Source organism: Eschscholzia californica, unplaced genomic scaffold, assembly GCF_041429995.1.
Source record: "Eschscholzia californica isolate CP2 unplaced genomic scaffold, dmEscCali1.0.p SCAF_3, whole genome shotgun sequence".
Classification (NCBI taxonomy): domain Eukaryota; kingdom Viridiplantae; phylum Streptophyta; class Magnoliopsida; order Ranunculales; family Papaveraceae; genus Eschscholzia; species Eschscholzia californica.
In genome coordinates this window covers 26,677,688-26,695,072 of record NW_028238420.1, presented here as the reverse complement: position 1 = coordinate 26,695,072, position 17,385 = coordinate 26,677,688, and the positions used below count along the sequence as shown (strand labels likewise).

At 37.6% G+C, this 17,385-nt stretch overlaps 1 long non-coding RNA gene across 1 annotated transcript; it reads right to left on the bottom strand.

The window, feature by feature from the left end:
• Nucleotides 1–9,723: 9,723 nt before the first annotated feature.
• On the bottom strand, nt 9,724–15,353 carry LOC147549254 (uncharacterized). The gene is made up of 2 exons (XR_015238659.1): nt 14,638–15,353; nt 9,724–9,758 (listed from the first exon to the last, which is right to left on the bottom strand). It is a non-coding gene; the product is annotated as an uncharacterized LOC147549254 (long non-coding RNA).
• Between the last annotated feature and the right edge of the window lie 2,032 nt (nt 15,354–17,385).

Sequence of the window (17,385 nt, the reverse complement as noted above, 5' to 3'; positions counted from 1 at the left end):
GACCAAAAGCAGAGCAGAACAGATTTAAGATATTTTTGAGATTATGAATGTTATTGATGGAATTTTTCCCAAAGATGATGCAGTCGTCTGCGAACAGGAGATGGGAAATGGTAAGCTCAGGATCATTTGAAGGGAACCCTAGGAAATGACCCAGCTCAGTAGGGGAGGAAAGGGGAAAGAGGATCTCTTTGGCGGATACCCCTAAAGGGAGAGAAAAAGGGTCCGGGACGACCATTTATGAGAACAAACATAGTAGAAGTGGAGATGCAGTTGTGGATCATATTAATCCAATGAGTCGAAAAGCCTAAGTATTTCATAATATCTGTCAAGAAAGACCACTCGATTCTATCGAAGGCTTTAGAGATATCCAACTTGAGGTCGAAGTAGCCAGTCTGACCCTTCATCTTTTTATAAGAGTGAATAAGTTCCTGGCCTATAATTATGTTGTCAGAAATTTGGCGGCAAGGAACGTAAGCCGCCTGAAAGGGGGAGATAATGGGATTAAGATTAAATTTAAGTCTCTCCGCTAAGATTTTAGTGATGATTTTATAAGTAGTATTGAGCAGGCTGATGGTTCTGCTAGAGTCTGGGCAGTAGCTGTTTTTGGGATGAGGCAGATGTGGGTATGGTTGGTACCAGGAGGTAGGTTGGCTGAGGTGAAGAAGTTTTGGACAAGAGAGTAAATATCCTGGCTGACTGTATCCTAATTGGATTGAAAGAAGAACGGGGGATAACTGTTAGGGCCAGGAGCAACCTTTTTTTTAGCCACTTGATGGCTAGATCAATCTCAGAATTGTCGGGGATGGGTATCAGATCTTCGTTTTGAGCTTGGGAAATAATGGGATTGAAGAGGTTGGTGATGGCAGTGTGAGTGGAAGCATTGGAAGTGGAATTAATGTTATGAAGGTGAGTGGTGAAGGTAGAGAATATGTCATTTATGTCGCCTTGCCACTCACCATTGCTATCTTTGATAGCCAGGATTTGATTATTCCTATTACGTTGAATGGCCTGGGAGTGGAAAAATTTCGTGTTTTTATCGCCCAGGGAGATGAAGTTGTTACGCGATTTTTCTTTTCATAAATTTTCTTGGTTTCTGTAAAGCTCCTCAAGTCTAGCGTTGAAGCGCAGAATATCATTACTATTATGAGATTTCTGAAGAGAGGAAATTGTGTTATTGATTTCTCTTTCGATGTTACCAAAAACTTCTTTGTTCCACTTGGTTAAGTGTTTACTTAAAGAAGAAAGATTATTCTGGATATTGTAGTTTATTAGAGTTATTGAGAGTCCATTTGCTGGCAATAAAATCATGACAGTCTGGATGAGTCATCCAAGTACGAATGAACTTGAATGGTTTGGGCTTGGGTTGATATTGGATTTGGGAGTTGAGAAAGATAGGGTTATGGTCCGACCCGACCGTGTTCAAGTGAGTGACACAGGAGTTCGGGAAATTCTGGAGCCAACAATCGTTAGCCAGAGCTCTATCTCCACTTTTAATTTCATTTTTCCTCTCTGTAATGATTACTTTTATTCTACTCTCTCATCTTTTAAGTTCATTTTAAGTTCATTTTCCTAGTTCTTCTTCTTCTTCTTTCTCATCTACCTGTTCTTCCTTATGTTATATGAACAGTAAAAAAAAAGTGAAGATTATTTGATATCTAAACTAATGCAATATTTATGTGAGATATAAAATTTCTTATGAAAGTTAACAATTACATCAATTTATAAAGGTCGCGGTTTTGGAACATAAAAAAAGTCTGGAGAATAAAGACTTAGTCAATTAACATTGACTCAGGGGCAAATTAATCTTTTAGCCCAAAAGTTTACTAGATTGAAATTTGCCCCAATCTTCATCTCCTAATGTTTTTCTCTCTTCCTCTCTCTTTCTCTCTTCCTCTCTCCTTCTCGCTTCCTCTCTCTTTCTCTCTTGGACTCTCAAGACCCTCTCTTTCTTTGTCATTTGCTCTCAATCTCTCTCTCTCTCTCTTTCTTTCTCTTTTCCTCTCTCTTTTTCTCATGTTCTCTATCTCTCTCTTACCTCGCCCCCCCTCTCTTACTGTCCTTCCCTTTTAATCCCTCACAAAGAACCTGTTAGCAGCTCTTGCTGGTACTTCTACCTTTTCATTAGAAGTGATAAAGATTTTTGAAGCTATAAGAAGCAGAAAGAAGGGGAAGAAACTGAAAGACCCAAGGATTTTAAGTAGCCAACGCTGGAGACCTATGGTTGGTCGACACTGCCTTTCATAGTAGATAGATGCTCAAGAAAAGCTCAGAAGTTTGTTTGGTATAATCTAGAACTAGGGGGATACATTTAGAAGTTTCTAGCAGAGGTTTAAAGTGAAATAGTTTGGATCCCATTATTTGAATGTCTGAACAATTCTTAAAAGGGGATCAACAATCACTCTTTGATCCACAATATTGCAAACAAAGAGCCCACTACTTTGGCCGAGCTCATAAGTATAATACAAGTCGTGATGACGACTGAGGAAAAGTTCTGGAAGGTTAATGAGGTGAATATACCTCAGAAGAAAAAAGAACAACCTCATAGAAGAGAATGAGAAAAGGACCATCATTAAACTAAATGAGATCAGTGTAACAGAACTTGACCCAAGTACAATGAGGACACTCCCTTAACAAGAAAGAGAGAAAAGATTCTGAAGATACTGATGAAAGAAATATAAGATGCAGCTACCTCGCCGAAACCCACATTTGAAATATAAATGGCCAAGGGACCCAACAACCTAGTGTGCCTTCTATATAGAAGATGGTCATAAGGAAGAAGAGTGCAAGCACCAAACAGAACTTATAAAGACCTTGAGCAGAACGGAAGCTTGACATGTTCATCAGAAAAGGAGATTGACTGAGCCAAATTATAAGCATGGTCGAACTGCTTTCATCTAAGGTGAAGTAGAATCTGTTGGGTTATGATTTCTCCTAGTGTTCTAAGTGGAATCTCAGAAATCTAATGTCTAACACTAGAATCCCCATGATCTCATGCATAAGCTAAAGATGAAACTAAGTAGTTTAGAGATTACCTTAATCACTATTTCCCACAGACTATTCGGTTGAATATAAGAAAACCAAAAGATCCAATTGTAGCTCCTCTACTTGAGACACCCGAATAATCAACTTGATCTTTCACCTTCAAGTTTGCTAAAACTTTATGGTGGTTAGGCGAAGAACACCTTCTTTTTTAGACTACATAGATAGTTGGGAACTATTTTTTCTTTCTTTCTCTACTTGATGTTGTAGAGTCATAAATCTTTTTGAAAATTTTCCACTACCTAATTCTCTTCTAATCAGGCCCTTATATAGAATCCCAAAGTTAGATTCCATCCCTAATTCGGTTTCCTAAAAGACGAAAATGAAAACAGACTTAGGATTTCAGAAAATAGAAACCTCTTCCTTTTTGTCCCTTTCTGTCTTAGCCGGCCACCCTATGCCCTAAAGGGATAGGTCTGGCCGGCCCTTTAGTGTGGTTGGTCATTCCTTGGCTAACCCACTAATGGGCTTTAAGCCCGACCCAAAACTCTCCTTTTATTTCAGTTTTTTTACTATCTTTGCCTTCGCTTTCCCTTGGCCTTTTCGACATATTTATTGGTCTAATCCATGCTTATATGTCTCATCCCTCTAGGCATATCTTCCGATCAAGTTGATAATCTTTGGTGTAACCCGATGTCGGATCCGGATGAAGTTAGTCGTGAATCACCATGATTCGACGATCGTAGTTGGTTTCTAACTAAACATTATGATCCCTTAAATCATCCGGACTTCATAATCTTTTTCACCAATTTTCCTGTCCGTCAAATTGCTCGCATTGCATCTTTGGTCGAAGGACATCTCTTTCAATCTCTCGCTTGTACTTAGAACAAGTTCAATGCTCGATTCTCATGTCGATTTGTATCCCATCTGATAAGTCATATCTTTCAGATTTTCTTGATCCCGAGTACAACTGTCAATCCAAATGATTAATGACTTCATCCATTTGAGCGTGGGCACACATTTTTCAATTTCTACTCATCAAGTGGCCCGGAGATACTTTTCCTAATTCAATTAGGATGACATAATCCAGTTTTGCACTCCCACTCAGCTTTATGTCTATCATGTCTTTCCCAGTATCCGTCTTTGTAACCTCCTTTTACGCGCGTGACGTTTAACGGAACCAAAGTCAGACATTCCTTATAGAAGATGAATGAAAGACTGATATTTCGAGTAAATCTCTCTAATCTTTAGAATCAGAGGTTTTTGACCTTCATCACTGTTGATGTACTCTCATGTTGGGTTATCCAGTTTATATTTCCCATCATACACCCACGTAGATGACTTAAATGCTCCTATTCCCATAGACCATGAAACATATTGTCGATCTCACGTGCTAGTCTTTATAAGTCATTATTGTCCATACAATGACCTGGACTAGGAAACGTATAACGAAACGATTCCAAATTCACTTAATAAGGTTTCAATTATCTGATCACGTATCAAACAAACCTATTTGGAATATTTCATTATTTTGGATTGTCGTTTAAATACTAAACCAGATTTAGACCACGAAATAACCAACTGGTTATTTTTTATAACCAGAGTTTGTAAATTAGAGTCTCCTCCATAAACTCCTTTACCTACTCAATTTACTAGTCAAGGTAATTTCCAGAATGCACCTTATGCCTTAGACCCTTGTATGATTCCATTCATTCTTTGTCTTAGGTGACAGTTTAGTTAAATGGATCTAATCCGAGTAAACTTTTGTTGATTATCACTTTAATTGAAGGTTTCTTCCTTCAATTCTTTTGATAATCTCTAGTATATATTTACTAGAATTAATGCTTCCAAAGCCTTAATTATATTCCTTGATTTGTAGAGTTTGCAAAAGTATCAAGCTTGGAGCTCTTTCCAACTTACTTTCCTTCCATGTCTGGAAGTTTGTATTGTATGACATCTATTGCCTTTTCACTTCCCACTTTGTACCAAGAACTCATCCTAAGTACTTCCCAAGTTCTTAAAAATGTTCTTTACTTGTGGCCTAGAATCACTTATCTTGATTGGAATGGTGACCACTCATCATGCTCCAAGTATTTGAGACGTTTTAGGCGAATGTTGATCATGTCCAACATGACTGATCTTATGCTCCAAGCATAACCATATTTCTCATGTGTGCCTGCTCATCAGGGCCCATCGGACTCTGATTCTAGCTTAGCTTTGTGCCGTGAGACTTGGGTCGAATTTTCTTTTCTGGAGTCTTTTGCATTTGACCTTTCAAGAATCTTATATCAGTAAGCTTCTTGATTTTAGTCCTATCATCCTTTCGATCTATCTTTATAGATCTTCGATGCCCAAAAACATTTCATCCTTCTGTGTGTGGTCCTTTATTGAGTCAGTTCTAAACTGTTTTCAACATCCTAATGTTGTTTTCGATTTTAGTATGTGCCCTACATATCGGGCCAAGAAAATCGGGTCACTCCCACTAACCTTCTTGAAATTCCCGAGGTTCAAGCTTTCTTCATTCTTTTAGAAATCAAACATCTTTGATTACCTTGTTGAATCGAAGATTCCAACTCTTAATCGCCTGCTTCAATCCACCGATGGATTTCTAAAGCTTGCATATTTTACTACCTTCTAGAGTCAATAACCTTTTAGACTATGTCCAGTACACATCTTCTTCCTGAAGTTCATTATGGAAGATGGTTTTTGACCTCTATGTGTTAGTTTGATCTTTATGGACTTAAACTAAAACGGATGTAAAGATCTCGTTCATAGTCTCATACTATGAATCAGTCTACCTTTATCTTCCCGTTTAGTTTTGGGAAATATCAATGATTCCATCCTTCTCTATTTTCATCTTCAGAAAACTTATTTGCGCCCAATAGGTATTACTCCACTGACCGAATTCTCAAGTTCCAAACTTAATGAGATATGGATTCCATTTATGATCTTTAGGCTCCAAGTCAATTCAGAGTTAGGTTCCGTCATAGCTTTGCTTAGGTTAACATCCTGTCTGTCTTTTATTAGCAAGATCTCAATCAATTTTAGGGGTTGTGAACAACAATTAGAATATTCTCAACTCTTTGAGACATTTCCGTTTGAGGTGCCTTCAACTACTTGAGAATTCTCTTGCGAATGTGATTCATCTTGTGCGGTAGGTATGTAGAGTCTTTCTATCTTTACCTTTTATTCCTTTCTCTTGGAACCACAATTTACTAATGTCAACAGTTTTTTGCTCTTCTTCGATGTGTACATTTCCCCACTTATATTTCTTAAATCTAATTTACAGGAGGATACCATCACGAGCCACAACTACCTTGTTCTTTGATTGTTTAAAGAAAAACCCCATTTTCTTCTAGATAACCCACGAAGAAAATTTCGACAGATTTGCTCATGTTGTGCCTTGTAAACCTTTTATATGGCCTTCCCTTTAGAGAAAGTAGGTTAAGTGAGACAACTACCATTTCTATAATATATCCCACGAAGTATTCAGAAGACTGGCTTAAACCCATCATTAATTGAATGTCTAACAGTGTTCGATTACTCTTGCTAGACCCACCATCCATCGGATATGTTCCATGGAGTGAGTTGGGAAGCCATTTCTCAACTCCTTTGATAGTTATCAAATTCTTGACTCAAGTTTTCCCCATTCCAATCCAATCGGATGTCTGAAACTTTTTTGCCAAGGTGATTTTACTTCTATTATACCTTTGTTTGAACCATTTCAAATTAACATTTTCTACTCTAAACATTATGACCTGTAAGTTTCCGTACTTTATGAAGCTATCAGGGTACATGTTGAAGTAGCTTTTGTTAGCTTCTGCAAGTAAGCTTATAAGTCTTCATAACCAAGTATGAGTCCCAATAGATTACTAGTCTCTATGCCTTTCCAAAAGAGTGACTTTGTTATTGGATCTTTAAGACAATATCCTCATTTGTCCTATGATTCCAAATCATTTGGACTCAGAAGTCCACCTTCTTGGAACTTCTTCATGTATCTAAAGTCAACCGGACCTAAGCGACAATGCTAGAGCTAATGGGTTTATATCTTTTGATTTCAACCGTTAATATCAAGGGTAACGATTTCGGTTCTCTAAGAACCTTTTGTTAATTTAGCACTGGTTTAAAACACTCGATATTTCTAGAAGGACATAATAACTACTATTAAGTTCTAACTTAGATCAGTATCTAAAAGAAGATTATAGAATTTCATAGCAATTTCGGCAACCTTTTGCTATTAAAATGTCTATCTCTCTTTTAATCAAGTACTTAGTTCCCTTAAGCTCCCGCTGAGCCGTCCATCAGGTTTTAAGCACCTGATTATGGGAGGCTACGATACTTACTAGATTAACTTCGATAACGGAGACAGTTGAACCAGAATTCGCAATTCCGTTGTTTTTATCCTCAGGCACTAAGGGTAGTTTCCTCTTTAATGGCCTAGCCATCGTTTAGAAACATTTACAGTAATGACGAACAACCTTGATTATGGACTCGACAACCGCTTGCCTTTTCTTTGATGAAATGTTTGTCCCCCTTGACTGATCCTTTGCCCCTATGAATCTCAAGAGCTCTTTCTTAGATTCCTATGTTTCTGAATCTCAAGAGCCTTTTCTAAGATTCTATATTCTCATATGTTCTGCTCAGTTGTTCACAACAATCTGAGTGATTAATTCAAGGTCTTTATCTATCTTGGTTCAATCGATATTGAACTGGGTGATGGATAAATTTCTGTTGTCATCTCTCGATTGAGGGAAATCCAAGTTGTTTCATGTTTTCGAATATATAAATCATATCGAAAATATGAAAACCTTTCAGTTCTCCCTTACTCAAGATGACCTTCAGATTGCCTTAGAGGTCTCCTAACTCTTTATTAATGACTTTTGTAGGAACTTGTTCCTCAGTGGTCAAATGGTCGCGTATGCATACGTATCTCTTCCAAAGATAATGTTTCATGGTTGCTTACAAAGGCTTTTGACCTTATCCAGCATGAGTTAACACTGAGATTGGTGTTCTAGGACGTTTTCTTTATTTTGAATCTAAGAACAATTCCCGGATTCCTATTCCATTCAAGGAAGTTAATTTCGTTAAACTCCTTTTCCAGGATCCAATGAAAACCGTCCCTGGTTGAATAATGCGATTCCCAGACCCCATTTCTTCAGAGCTAAGCGGACTACGACCCTACCCTTAACCCCGTTGTCCTGGGTGAGTCAACTACTACAATGATCAAACTCCTATGACTCTTAGTTGATGGATTGCATTAATAAATGTCAAATCCATCCTTTCGCCTCGAGAATCTAAAACTCTTTTGTTGATCTCGTTGAGTAAACCCATTTAGACGCATAGACCTCTGCCATAGGTCTACGTGCATTGCCCCAAAATAAAAGAAGGAACCCTACGGAGGCAGATCCACAATCGTGGATCAAGGGCTCAAAGGCTGTCTTAGTCTGGGTACGCATTTTACTCAAAATTACTTATAGGGACTTTTACGTTTTGTCTAGTATGCGTTACAGTGAACTTTAAACTAACTAAACATCCAGGACTAGAAAACGTAAATAAATAAGTAAATGTGCGCGAGAAAATAAATCAAGCACATGATCCTAGTATGGCCCCTAGTCCTAAAAGATCTAATTTTTGTGTGCATTCCTTTTGTTTTCGCGTGGATCGCCATCCTCGAACCTCCATTGAATTCTCTAGTCGAATCAGGATCCCATCCTTGAGCTTCTTCAATGGACTCATAGACCCTAAACTCTTATTACAAGACTCTAAAGGTATGTAGATCGAGCGTATAAAAGTTGAAATTAAAATTATTAAAGTGTGCATGATGTGAAATCTAGTGAACCTAAATACTAGGCTAACTAGACTAAATTAAAACTCGCAAGTGCACGAACCGTATGTGAATATAGAAAGTATTACGAGGTCGATCCCACGGAGATATGTTCGGAATTAAATCTAAACCTAAGACTAACTAATAAACTAGGGAAGAAAATAGTTGATTTTGAGAAGATGTTTGGAAAACAAAAAATTGAAACTTAGAAAACAAAATAAAGTTGTGATGAAAAACTATAAGTTGGTAAATCTAGGATATTGGAATTCACCACTAACAATCATATTCGTCACTCTATCTTCTCTCTTTCTCTCTCTAATAAACACAAGAGCTCCCTCCCTCTCTCTCTCTCTCTCTCTCTCTCTCTCTCTCTCTCTAACAATAGCAACAAGAAGGAGAAGATAAAAAACTAATTTCTAACTTTCTCTCTCTAACCTCGGAATTGGCTTTAATGGTGAGGATATCTTTTCTCTTCACTTTCTTCTCCTTTTATAGGATCAAAGAGTCGGCTTCTTCCCTTTCTTAAATCATTGAGTCGGTTATTTCCATCTTCTAACAGTGGGCCTCGGTTTTTAGAAGTTTCTTTAATGGAAACTTTCGTTTTTGAAACAGAGAAGAGAAAGGAAGAAGATGATGATTGCTGTTGGGAATTGCTTGGTGTACTCTTGGCCGTGACAGAATGTGGCCCGCTTGACTCTTGGTCCACCACTTTTGACCCGAACTTTGACTCGCTCTATTTTACTCAGCCAGACTTCGATTTGACTTCCGTTTTCGCCTACGGGTTTGTCTTGGACTCTACTTTCTATCCGAGCACAAATCTTGGCCATGAAATTAGAATCAACAAATGACCAAAATACCCCTAGTCTGCATTTTCTCCGACTTTTATCCGTTTGCACACATAACTCTGAAAAAGGTACCTGAGTAGAAAAAGGAGTAATTCATGAGAGTAACTGCCCTAGATAGACTAACTTGTCCAAATTAAGAGACTCAGATGGGACATTTTCATGTCTCATCAAACATCCCCAAACTTAGATTTTGCTAGTCCTCGAGCAAAAGAGAAAAATAAAACTAAACCTAATTCAGCACTTTCGTAGGGAATCACGATTGCACTTAGCACGTGCAACAAGCCGTTAAACCCCTAGGTTTCCCCTAGTGGACGAGTTGTGTCTCGTGAGGGTTTGCAGTGAATGTACCCACAAAATTCATATTTCAAAAATACAATAGGGTTCAAACTATTTTGATTGTAAGAGGAGTCAAAATAGAACTAGCTCACCCAGCGTCAGACTTTAGAAAGCTAATAGAAAAAGATCAAAGTTTGAGACACTATTCAAGTACTAAAATTTTCTCACTAGTAATCTAGACTCAAAGTATCCGTTGCTAGCCAATATGAGCACCATTTCAGATCTAAGAAAGCAAAACCTCAATCCCTATCCTAATACATTTCGTCTCGACTTCAGCCTCACGGGCATACACTCAGAAATAAAAGTCACTCAGAATGGTTTACTCGCATGTGTGAGTATGAGTATGGAAATGGACTCAACACATGATTTTAAGAAGGACTAAAATTTCAGAGGAACGATCTCATGGAAGGAATTCAACCACTTGATTAAGGATGGGGAAGCTCACTCATCTTCTCACCTGATTAACTATCTAACAGTACCGTCCTACCGGTAACAGATATGATGTCGAAATGGAATTTTAGGTTTTCTGAGGATATAGACTCTTTGATATCATCGGAACTTTTACTCCTTTGAAAATTTCTTCTTTTTCATCTTCTTTTTTTTAACCCCCTTTCTTTTTTTTCTTTTTTTTTTCCTTTTGTTTGTCTTTTTTTTTCAACCATATTTTCATCGAAGATCTTCACTGCTTCTTCCTTTCCTTTATTGATTGTCTTCCTCTCAGAATTCTTTTGGAATAAGTGGTATGGTGATATGATTTGTTATCCTCTAATATGGTACTGTTAATCTAGTTTCTCAGACTACAAGAATAAGGTTTATTCGCATTCCTGATGACACCCTCAGTGGTTGGAGAATTTAACTCACGAGATCAAATGAGTTTTCTAAAAATTACGAGGTTGAGTAGCTCTTCATTCTACTCGGAGTTTATGCAGAAGAGATCACTCAAAGGACATTGAAAGGCTCAGAAATCCTCATTGGGTTAAGTCTCCACTAATGATTAGTCTAGTTCTCTTAGTAGTGCTAACTCGTCACTTATATAGTACTCATATGGCTAGGTAACAAATATCCTTAAGACTCGACATTCATGACAAAAGTTTTGGACAAGGATAGTATAACAACTAAGATCTAAAGCTATTAACAAGCTAAAATTCCTCAACTAGCCTCACATAATTCTATTGACTCGAAAATTTTGAAATTTTGAACCTTCTTGCATTTTGAAACAAGGGACAAATTTTTGTCCTCCCATCCCCAAACTTAAACCGAACATTGTCCTCAATGTTCTAAAATAGGACAAAGAGAAATGTTAAAATAAATACAAGGGTGAAAGGAAGGATATTACCAAATACCGGTGCCCCAAAACCTTCCAAGTGTATGGGTTGCCTCCCAGTTAGCGCTAAGTTTAGTGTCTTCAGCCAGACCATGGTGACTCAAAGAAAAGAAAAATTACTATAGACCTACTAGATTCTGGTTTAGTAACTCCCCATAAAATAGTAACCGAAAAATCTGAGGATCAACCCAGAATGTGAAATATCCAATGAGGTCTAGTCTCACGTCTATGTAATGATATAACAGTTTAAGTGAGACTCTCAGAGTGAATGAGCGATCCCCAAACTTAGATGATGCTAAGATCGCTAAGTTTGGCAATACACTAAAGAGGACAGACATTGGATAGAATGGATCCTCATAAACTTGACAAATGGGTAGAGAGATCGTGTTGGAATTGACAGGTATTTCAATGGGAGGGACACAAATTTCCGAAAGACATAGTGCAAAATAGTCTAAGAGGTTTTCAGGTTCACCTAGACCCGAACTCAAACTAGGAGGTTTCAAAATAGGGCTCATTAGGTTGTTGTATTGAAATTTCCTCCAAGTTAGGTCCTAGCTCCTTAGACTCAGACTTAGGTAAAGATATAGCCAGACCTTCTAAAATTTCTTTCATTATGATGTCATCAGTGTCCTTAAAGAAATCTAGAGTTTCACCTAAGTCTAGTGAATCATCACTCTCATTTAAGATTTTAGCAAGCCACAATTCATCATCTTCATCCTCTGCTAGGATTCCATTATGACTTAAGGGAATATCACCATGACTGGTATGAGCAGAACTCTCAATGTCAGTATCTTCGGTCTGTGAGACTTCGGTTCCAACTATGGTGTTATCAAGAGAAATATCTTCCTCATACATCGACTCTTCATCATCCAAAATGATTGGGTACGTCACATGATATGTATTTATAGTGTCTCTAATCAACTCTTTTTCCTCCTTTAGAATGGGTGAACATTCTGTTATTTGGTGCAGAGTGGGACTTGAAACACTATAATTATAATCATTATCACATGGTGTGACATACTTCATATTCTCATGATATTCCTCTCGGGGTTCTTCAAACTTTATTGTGCTTTGAGAAATAACGCTATGACTTTGTCCTAATAAAGTATGGGATGAAGGTTTATTGACCAGTAGTTCACTTTCAAAATGTGGTGAGGAACTTGACTCACTATATGCCCTACTTGCTAAGTATGGATTTGTGAACTGAGTAAACTCTTCTGTGCTCTTAGCCAGGTCCCTAAGACTTTGTTGCAATGAAGATGAAATATGGGATGAATTACCATTGGTTAGCTCAAATTCCCGATGAGGTGACTGATACATATGCGGATCCCGAAACTCTTGACTGTAATGCATGTGTGAATAATTATTGAGATATTCTAATTGTGGTCCGCAACCTTCTTGAGGTTGGTAATGATCCCAATAATTGTTTACACCATAGCCATTAGCCATCGGATTTTCAAAATAATTTTGATTGTTAAAGCGTTGATAATTATTGGCATCTCTTAACTGAGGGACACAACCTTGTTGAGGTTGATGAAAATTCCAACGATTATCAACGTTATGACTTTCATAACAGGATCGATCAAAACTATTTTGACTTGTGATATTTTCTCCATACGACGATTCTAACCGTGAGAGTCTTTCCCGCAACTCTACTAATGTCAATCTCTCTTCCAATTCTCTCAAGCAGTCTGGATAGAATCCTTCCATTGATGATTTTTTTTTCGAAATCCAAGGATTCACTACGAAGATCCTAAGTAAACAAACACAATCAGGCTGACTCCACCAAGCAACCTAAATAGAATCTAGCAACAAGTTATTAGACGTAAATTTAGTGAATGGCTTGTCAGATTTGCCTAGTAATCTTGACAGCTCCTACTTCGCCATAACACTTGAACTATGACTGTTATAAGGGTTACTCGATCAAAGTAGACGGTAAACAATTCTCTAGGAAGACAACCAACGATGAACGTTGTAACAACCGTCTTCCTTTGGCAAACGTTTCCTCTTCTCGAGGCGGCCTTTTTGACAAGAATTGCTCACACGCCTTCCTCTGAGAATGCCCAGATAAAAATCGAGTTCCCGAGTTGTTTATGAAGGTCCTATGAGCTCGGTACCCTAGGGTCACTGTCTAAATCAAAATTTAATTATTAACGAGGCTTAGGATCGCGAATGTTGTTTCCTAAATGGGCAAAAGAACGGTGATGAAATCCGAACTCCTATCTTGTAATTGGGTTTTGTGCCCTTACTAAAATGCTTATACTAAACAGTTCGGCAAAACAATGAGGCAAGCAAATCCACACAATTACCCACTTACAGGAGATTCGTGGGTGATCAGAAAAATTACCTCCCGTTCTAGACGGGCGATGACCTTTGCAGACGACCCGGACCACTCTTCCCTTGAATCTAAGGCTTTTTTTTTTTTTTTTTTTTTTCTTCACCTTTTGCTAAATCTGAAACAATCACAAATAACCAGAATATAGAAAGCTCATAAAAAAAAATTTAAGAAATAAAATATTTTTGTGATTTTTTTTTTCAAAAAAAAATTCCTAAACTAACTAGTTTAAAAATCAATTCCAAATTTAGAAAAAATTCCTAAAAACAAATCCCCGGCAGCGGCGCCAAAAACTTTATGTGAAATCTAGTGAACCTAAATACTAGGCTAACTAGACTAAATTAAAACTCGCAAGTGCACGAACCGTGTGTGAATATGGAAAGTATTACGAGGTCGATCCCACGGAGATATGTTCGGAATTAAATCTAAACCTAAGACTAACTAATAAACTAGGGAAGAAAATAGTTGATTTTGAGAAGATGTTTGGAAAACAAAAAATTGAAACTTAGAAAACAAAATAAAGTTGTGATGAAAAACTATAAGTTGGTAAATCTAGGATATTGGAATTCACCACTAACACTCATATTTGAATCTAATATCTAATTCAAATTATTATCCCTCTTTTGATAACTCAAAAATTGTTAGAAACCAATCTTCAATTTTCGGAAAATAAGACAATAAAACACTTTAATAATGATCAAAACCCATAACCCACTTCACTTAAAATATATTGCAATTTAAATCCAAGTTGTTAGTTTATTAGACTAACCGAAGTACGATTAATTATGAAACATTAAGCACATTAACAAGAGATAATAAAATAAATATGATATTGAAATCCAAGTACTCATGTTAGGGTTTCATCCTTTATCCTAGTGGGAGAGTTAGAAACCCATGAATATCAAAGACATGGTTCAATTAATGATAAGAGAAAAAGAATTGGAGAGAAAACACCTTTTTTTCACTTTTTTTTCTTCTGCGCAGCCAAACAGACCTTTAGGGAAAATAGTTTTCTCGTCTTCTCGGAAAATACTTCTCTGTGGGAAAATTATTTTCCTTCTCTGGTTTCTTTTCTCTCTCTTCTGTTTTCTCTCTCTTCTTCACTCTATCTTCTCTTTTTCTCTCTCTAATAAACACAAGAACTCTCTCTCTCTCCCTCTCTCTCTAACAGCAGCAACAAGAAGGAGAAGATAAAAAACTAATTTCTAACTTTCTCTCTCTAACCTCGGATTTGGCTTTAATGGTGAGGATATCTTTTCTCCTCACTTTCTTCTCCTTTTATAGGATCAAAGAGTCGGCTTCTTCCTTTTCTTAAATCATTGAGTCGGTTATTTCCATCTTCTAACAGTGGGCCTCGGTTTTTAGAAGTTTCTTTAATGGAAACTTTCGTTTTTGAAACAGAGAAGAGAAAGGAAGAAGATGATGACTGCAGTTCGGAATTGCTTGGTGTACTCCTGGCCGTGACAGAATGTGGCCCGCTTGAATCTTGGTCCACCACTTTTGACCCGAACTTTGACTCGCTCTATTTTACTCAGCCGGACTCCGATTTGACTTCCGTTTTCGCCTACGGGTTTGTCTTGGAATCTACTTTCCATCCGAGCACAAATCTTGGCCATGAAATCAGAATCAACAAATAACCAAAATACCCCTAGTCTGCATTTTCTCCGACTTTTATCCGTTTTGCACACATAACTCTGAAAAAGGTACCTGAGTAGAAAAATGAGTAATTCATGAGAGTAACTGCCCTAGATAGACTAACTTGTCCAAATTAAGAGACTCAGATGGAACATTTTCATGTCTCATCAGTGCACTCACTTTTGCTTAAAACAAGAATGAAAAAAAATAACTTTCTATGGTTATACTAGTTTCTGCATACACATCACATGCATTTATATAATATTCAAAACAATCAATTATATATGCATGACTACTCTAGGAGATACTTTGTTAACATATGTATGTCATACACAGACCTTAAGTCTATACTCGAAGAATTTCACTAATCGTTCGTTCAGATTTTATCTTTAGTGTTTTCCAAAATCAATTTTTAAGAAAAACTCTTTTTAGGCGTTCGGATGGCTCGGGTCAATTTCGAAAAAAGTTTGGTTTGACTTTAATGATTTCCAAAATCAATTTTATGAAAAACCCATTTTTGCCTTTCGGGTGGCCCGGAACAATTTGGGTAAAATTTGTGTGGAACCAAGAAAAATATCAGATTTTAGACGCAAAAACTCCCACTCGGGTCAAGACCCGAAGAATCTAAGCCTGCGGCCCGAGACTTATCTCGGAATGGCCCGGGATAAGCATCGGTCATGGCCTGAGACCCTCGTGGTCATGGCCAAGGGCTTATACCGAACAAGGCCAAGGATGTCCCTCGGCATAGGCCAAGCATAGCTCGCCCATAGGCCAGCATTCTCTTGAAACTCTAAAATTCATTAAAATCACCACTTCTTAAACTCTTTTCGAAATCAAACTCTTTTAAAATATTTTTCAATCATCAATCTTGAAATCAATTTCAATAACTATTGAATCTAATTCAAAACTAGACAAATTGATGTCTAAACTGTTTTTGGACTTATCTATCTATCTAAACAAACATAGATTTGGTCTGAAACTTAGCCAAAATTAGCTACGTGCAAGAGGCTCTGATACCACTGTTGGGATATGGTGTCTCTTAGTGTTCTAGGCAGAACCTCAGACATCTAATGTCTAACACTAGTTTCCCAAGGATCTCATGCATAAGCTAAAGATGAAACTAAGTAGTTTAGAGATTATCTTAATCATTATTTCCCCCGGACTATTCAATTGAATATAAGAAGACCACGAGCTCCAATTATAGCTCCTCTACTTGAGACACCCGAGTGATCAACTTGATCTCCCACCTTCAAGTTCGCTAGAACCTTATGGTGGTTAGACGAACACCTTACTCTTTAGACTAGATAGATAGTTGGGAACTATTTTCTCTTTCTTTCTCTACTTGATGCTGTAGAGTCAGAAATCTCTTAGATAATTTTTCACCACCTAATTTTGTTCTAATGAGGCCGTTATATAGACTCCCAAAGTTAGAGTCCAACCCTAATTAGGTTCTCTAAAAGACCAAAATAGAAACATACTTAGGATTTTAGAAAATAGAAACCTCTTTCTATTTATGTCTTTCTGTCTTGGCCGGCAACCCTATGCCCTAAAGGGCTAGGTCTGCCCGGCCAATTTAGAGTGGTCCGCCATGCCTTGGCCAGCCCACTAATGGGCTATAAGCCCGAGCCAAAACTCTCATTTTGGTTTGCCCATTTTACTATCTTTACCTTAGCTTTTCTTTGGCCTTTTGGACATATTTATGGGTGTAACCCATGCTCATACATCTCACCCCTCTAGTCTTATCTTCCGATCAAGTTGCACTTTTTGGTGTAACCCGATGTAAGATCCGGACGAAGTTAGCCTCGATCACCCCGTGATTCGACGATCGTAGTTGATTTCTAGCTAAACATTACGATCCCTAAATCGTCCAGACTTGATGATATTCTTCATTAATTGTCCTACCAGACAAATTGCTTGCATTGCATCTTTGGTCGAAAGACATCTCCTTCAGCTTCAAGCCTGGATACTAAAATCGACCTTACGTCAACCCGATCTTTAAGAAGAAACAACACTGCCAATGAAAGTGATAGTTCCAAATCAAGGAAAAGCAAGGTGGACCGTATTATACCAAATTTACGGAGGACAATACTCATAATTTTGGGGTGGC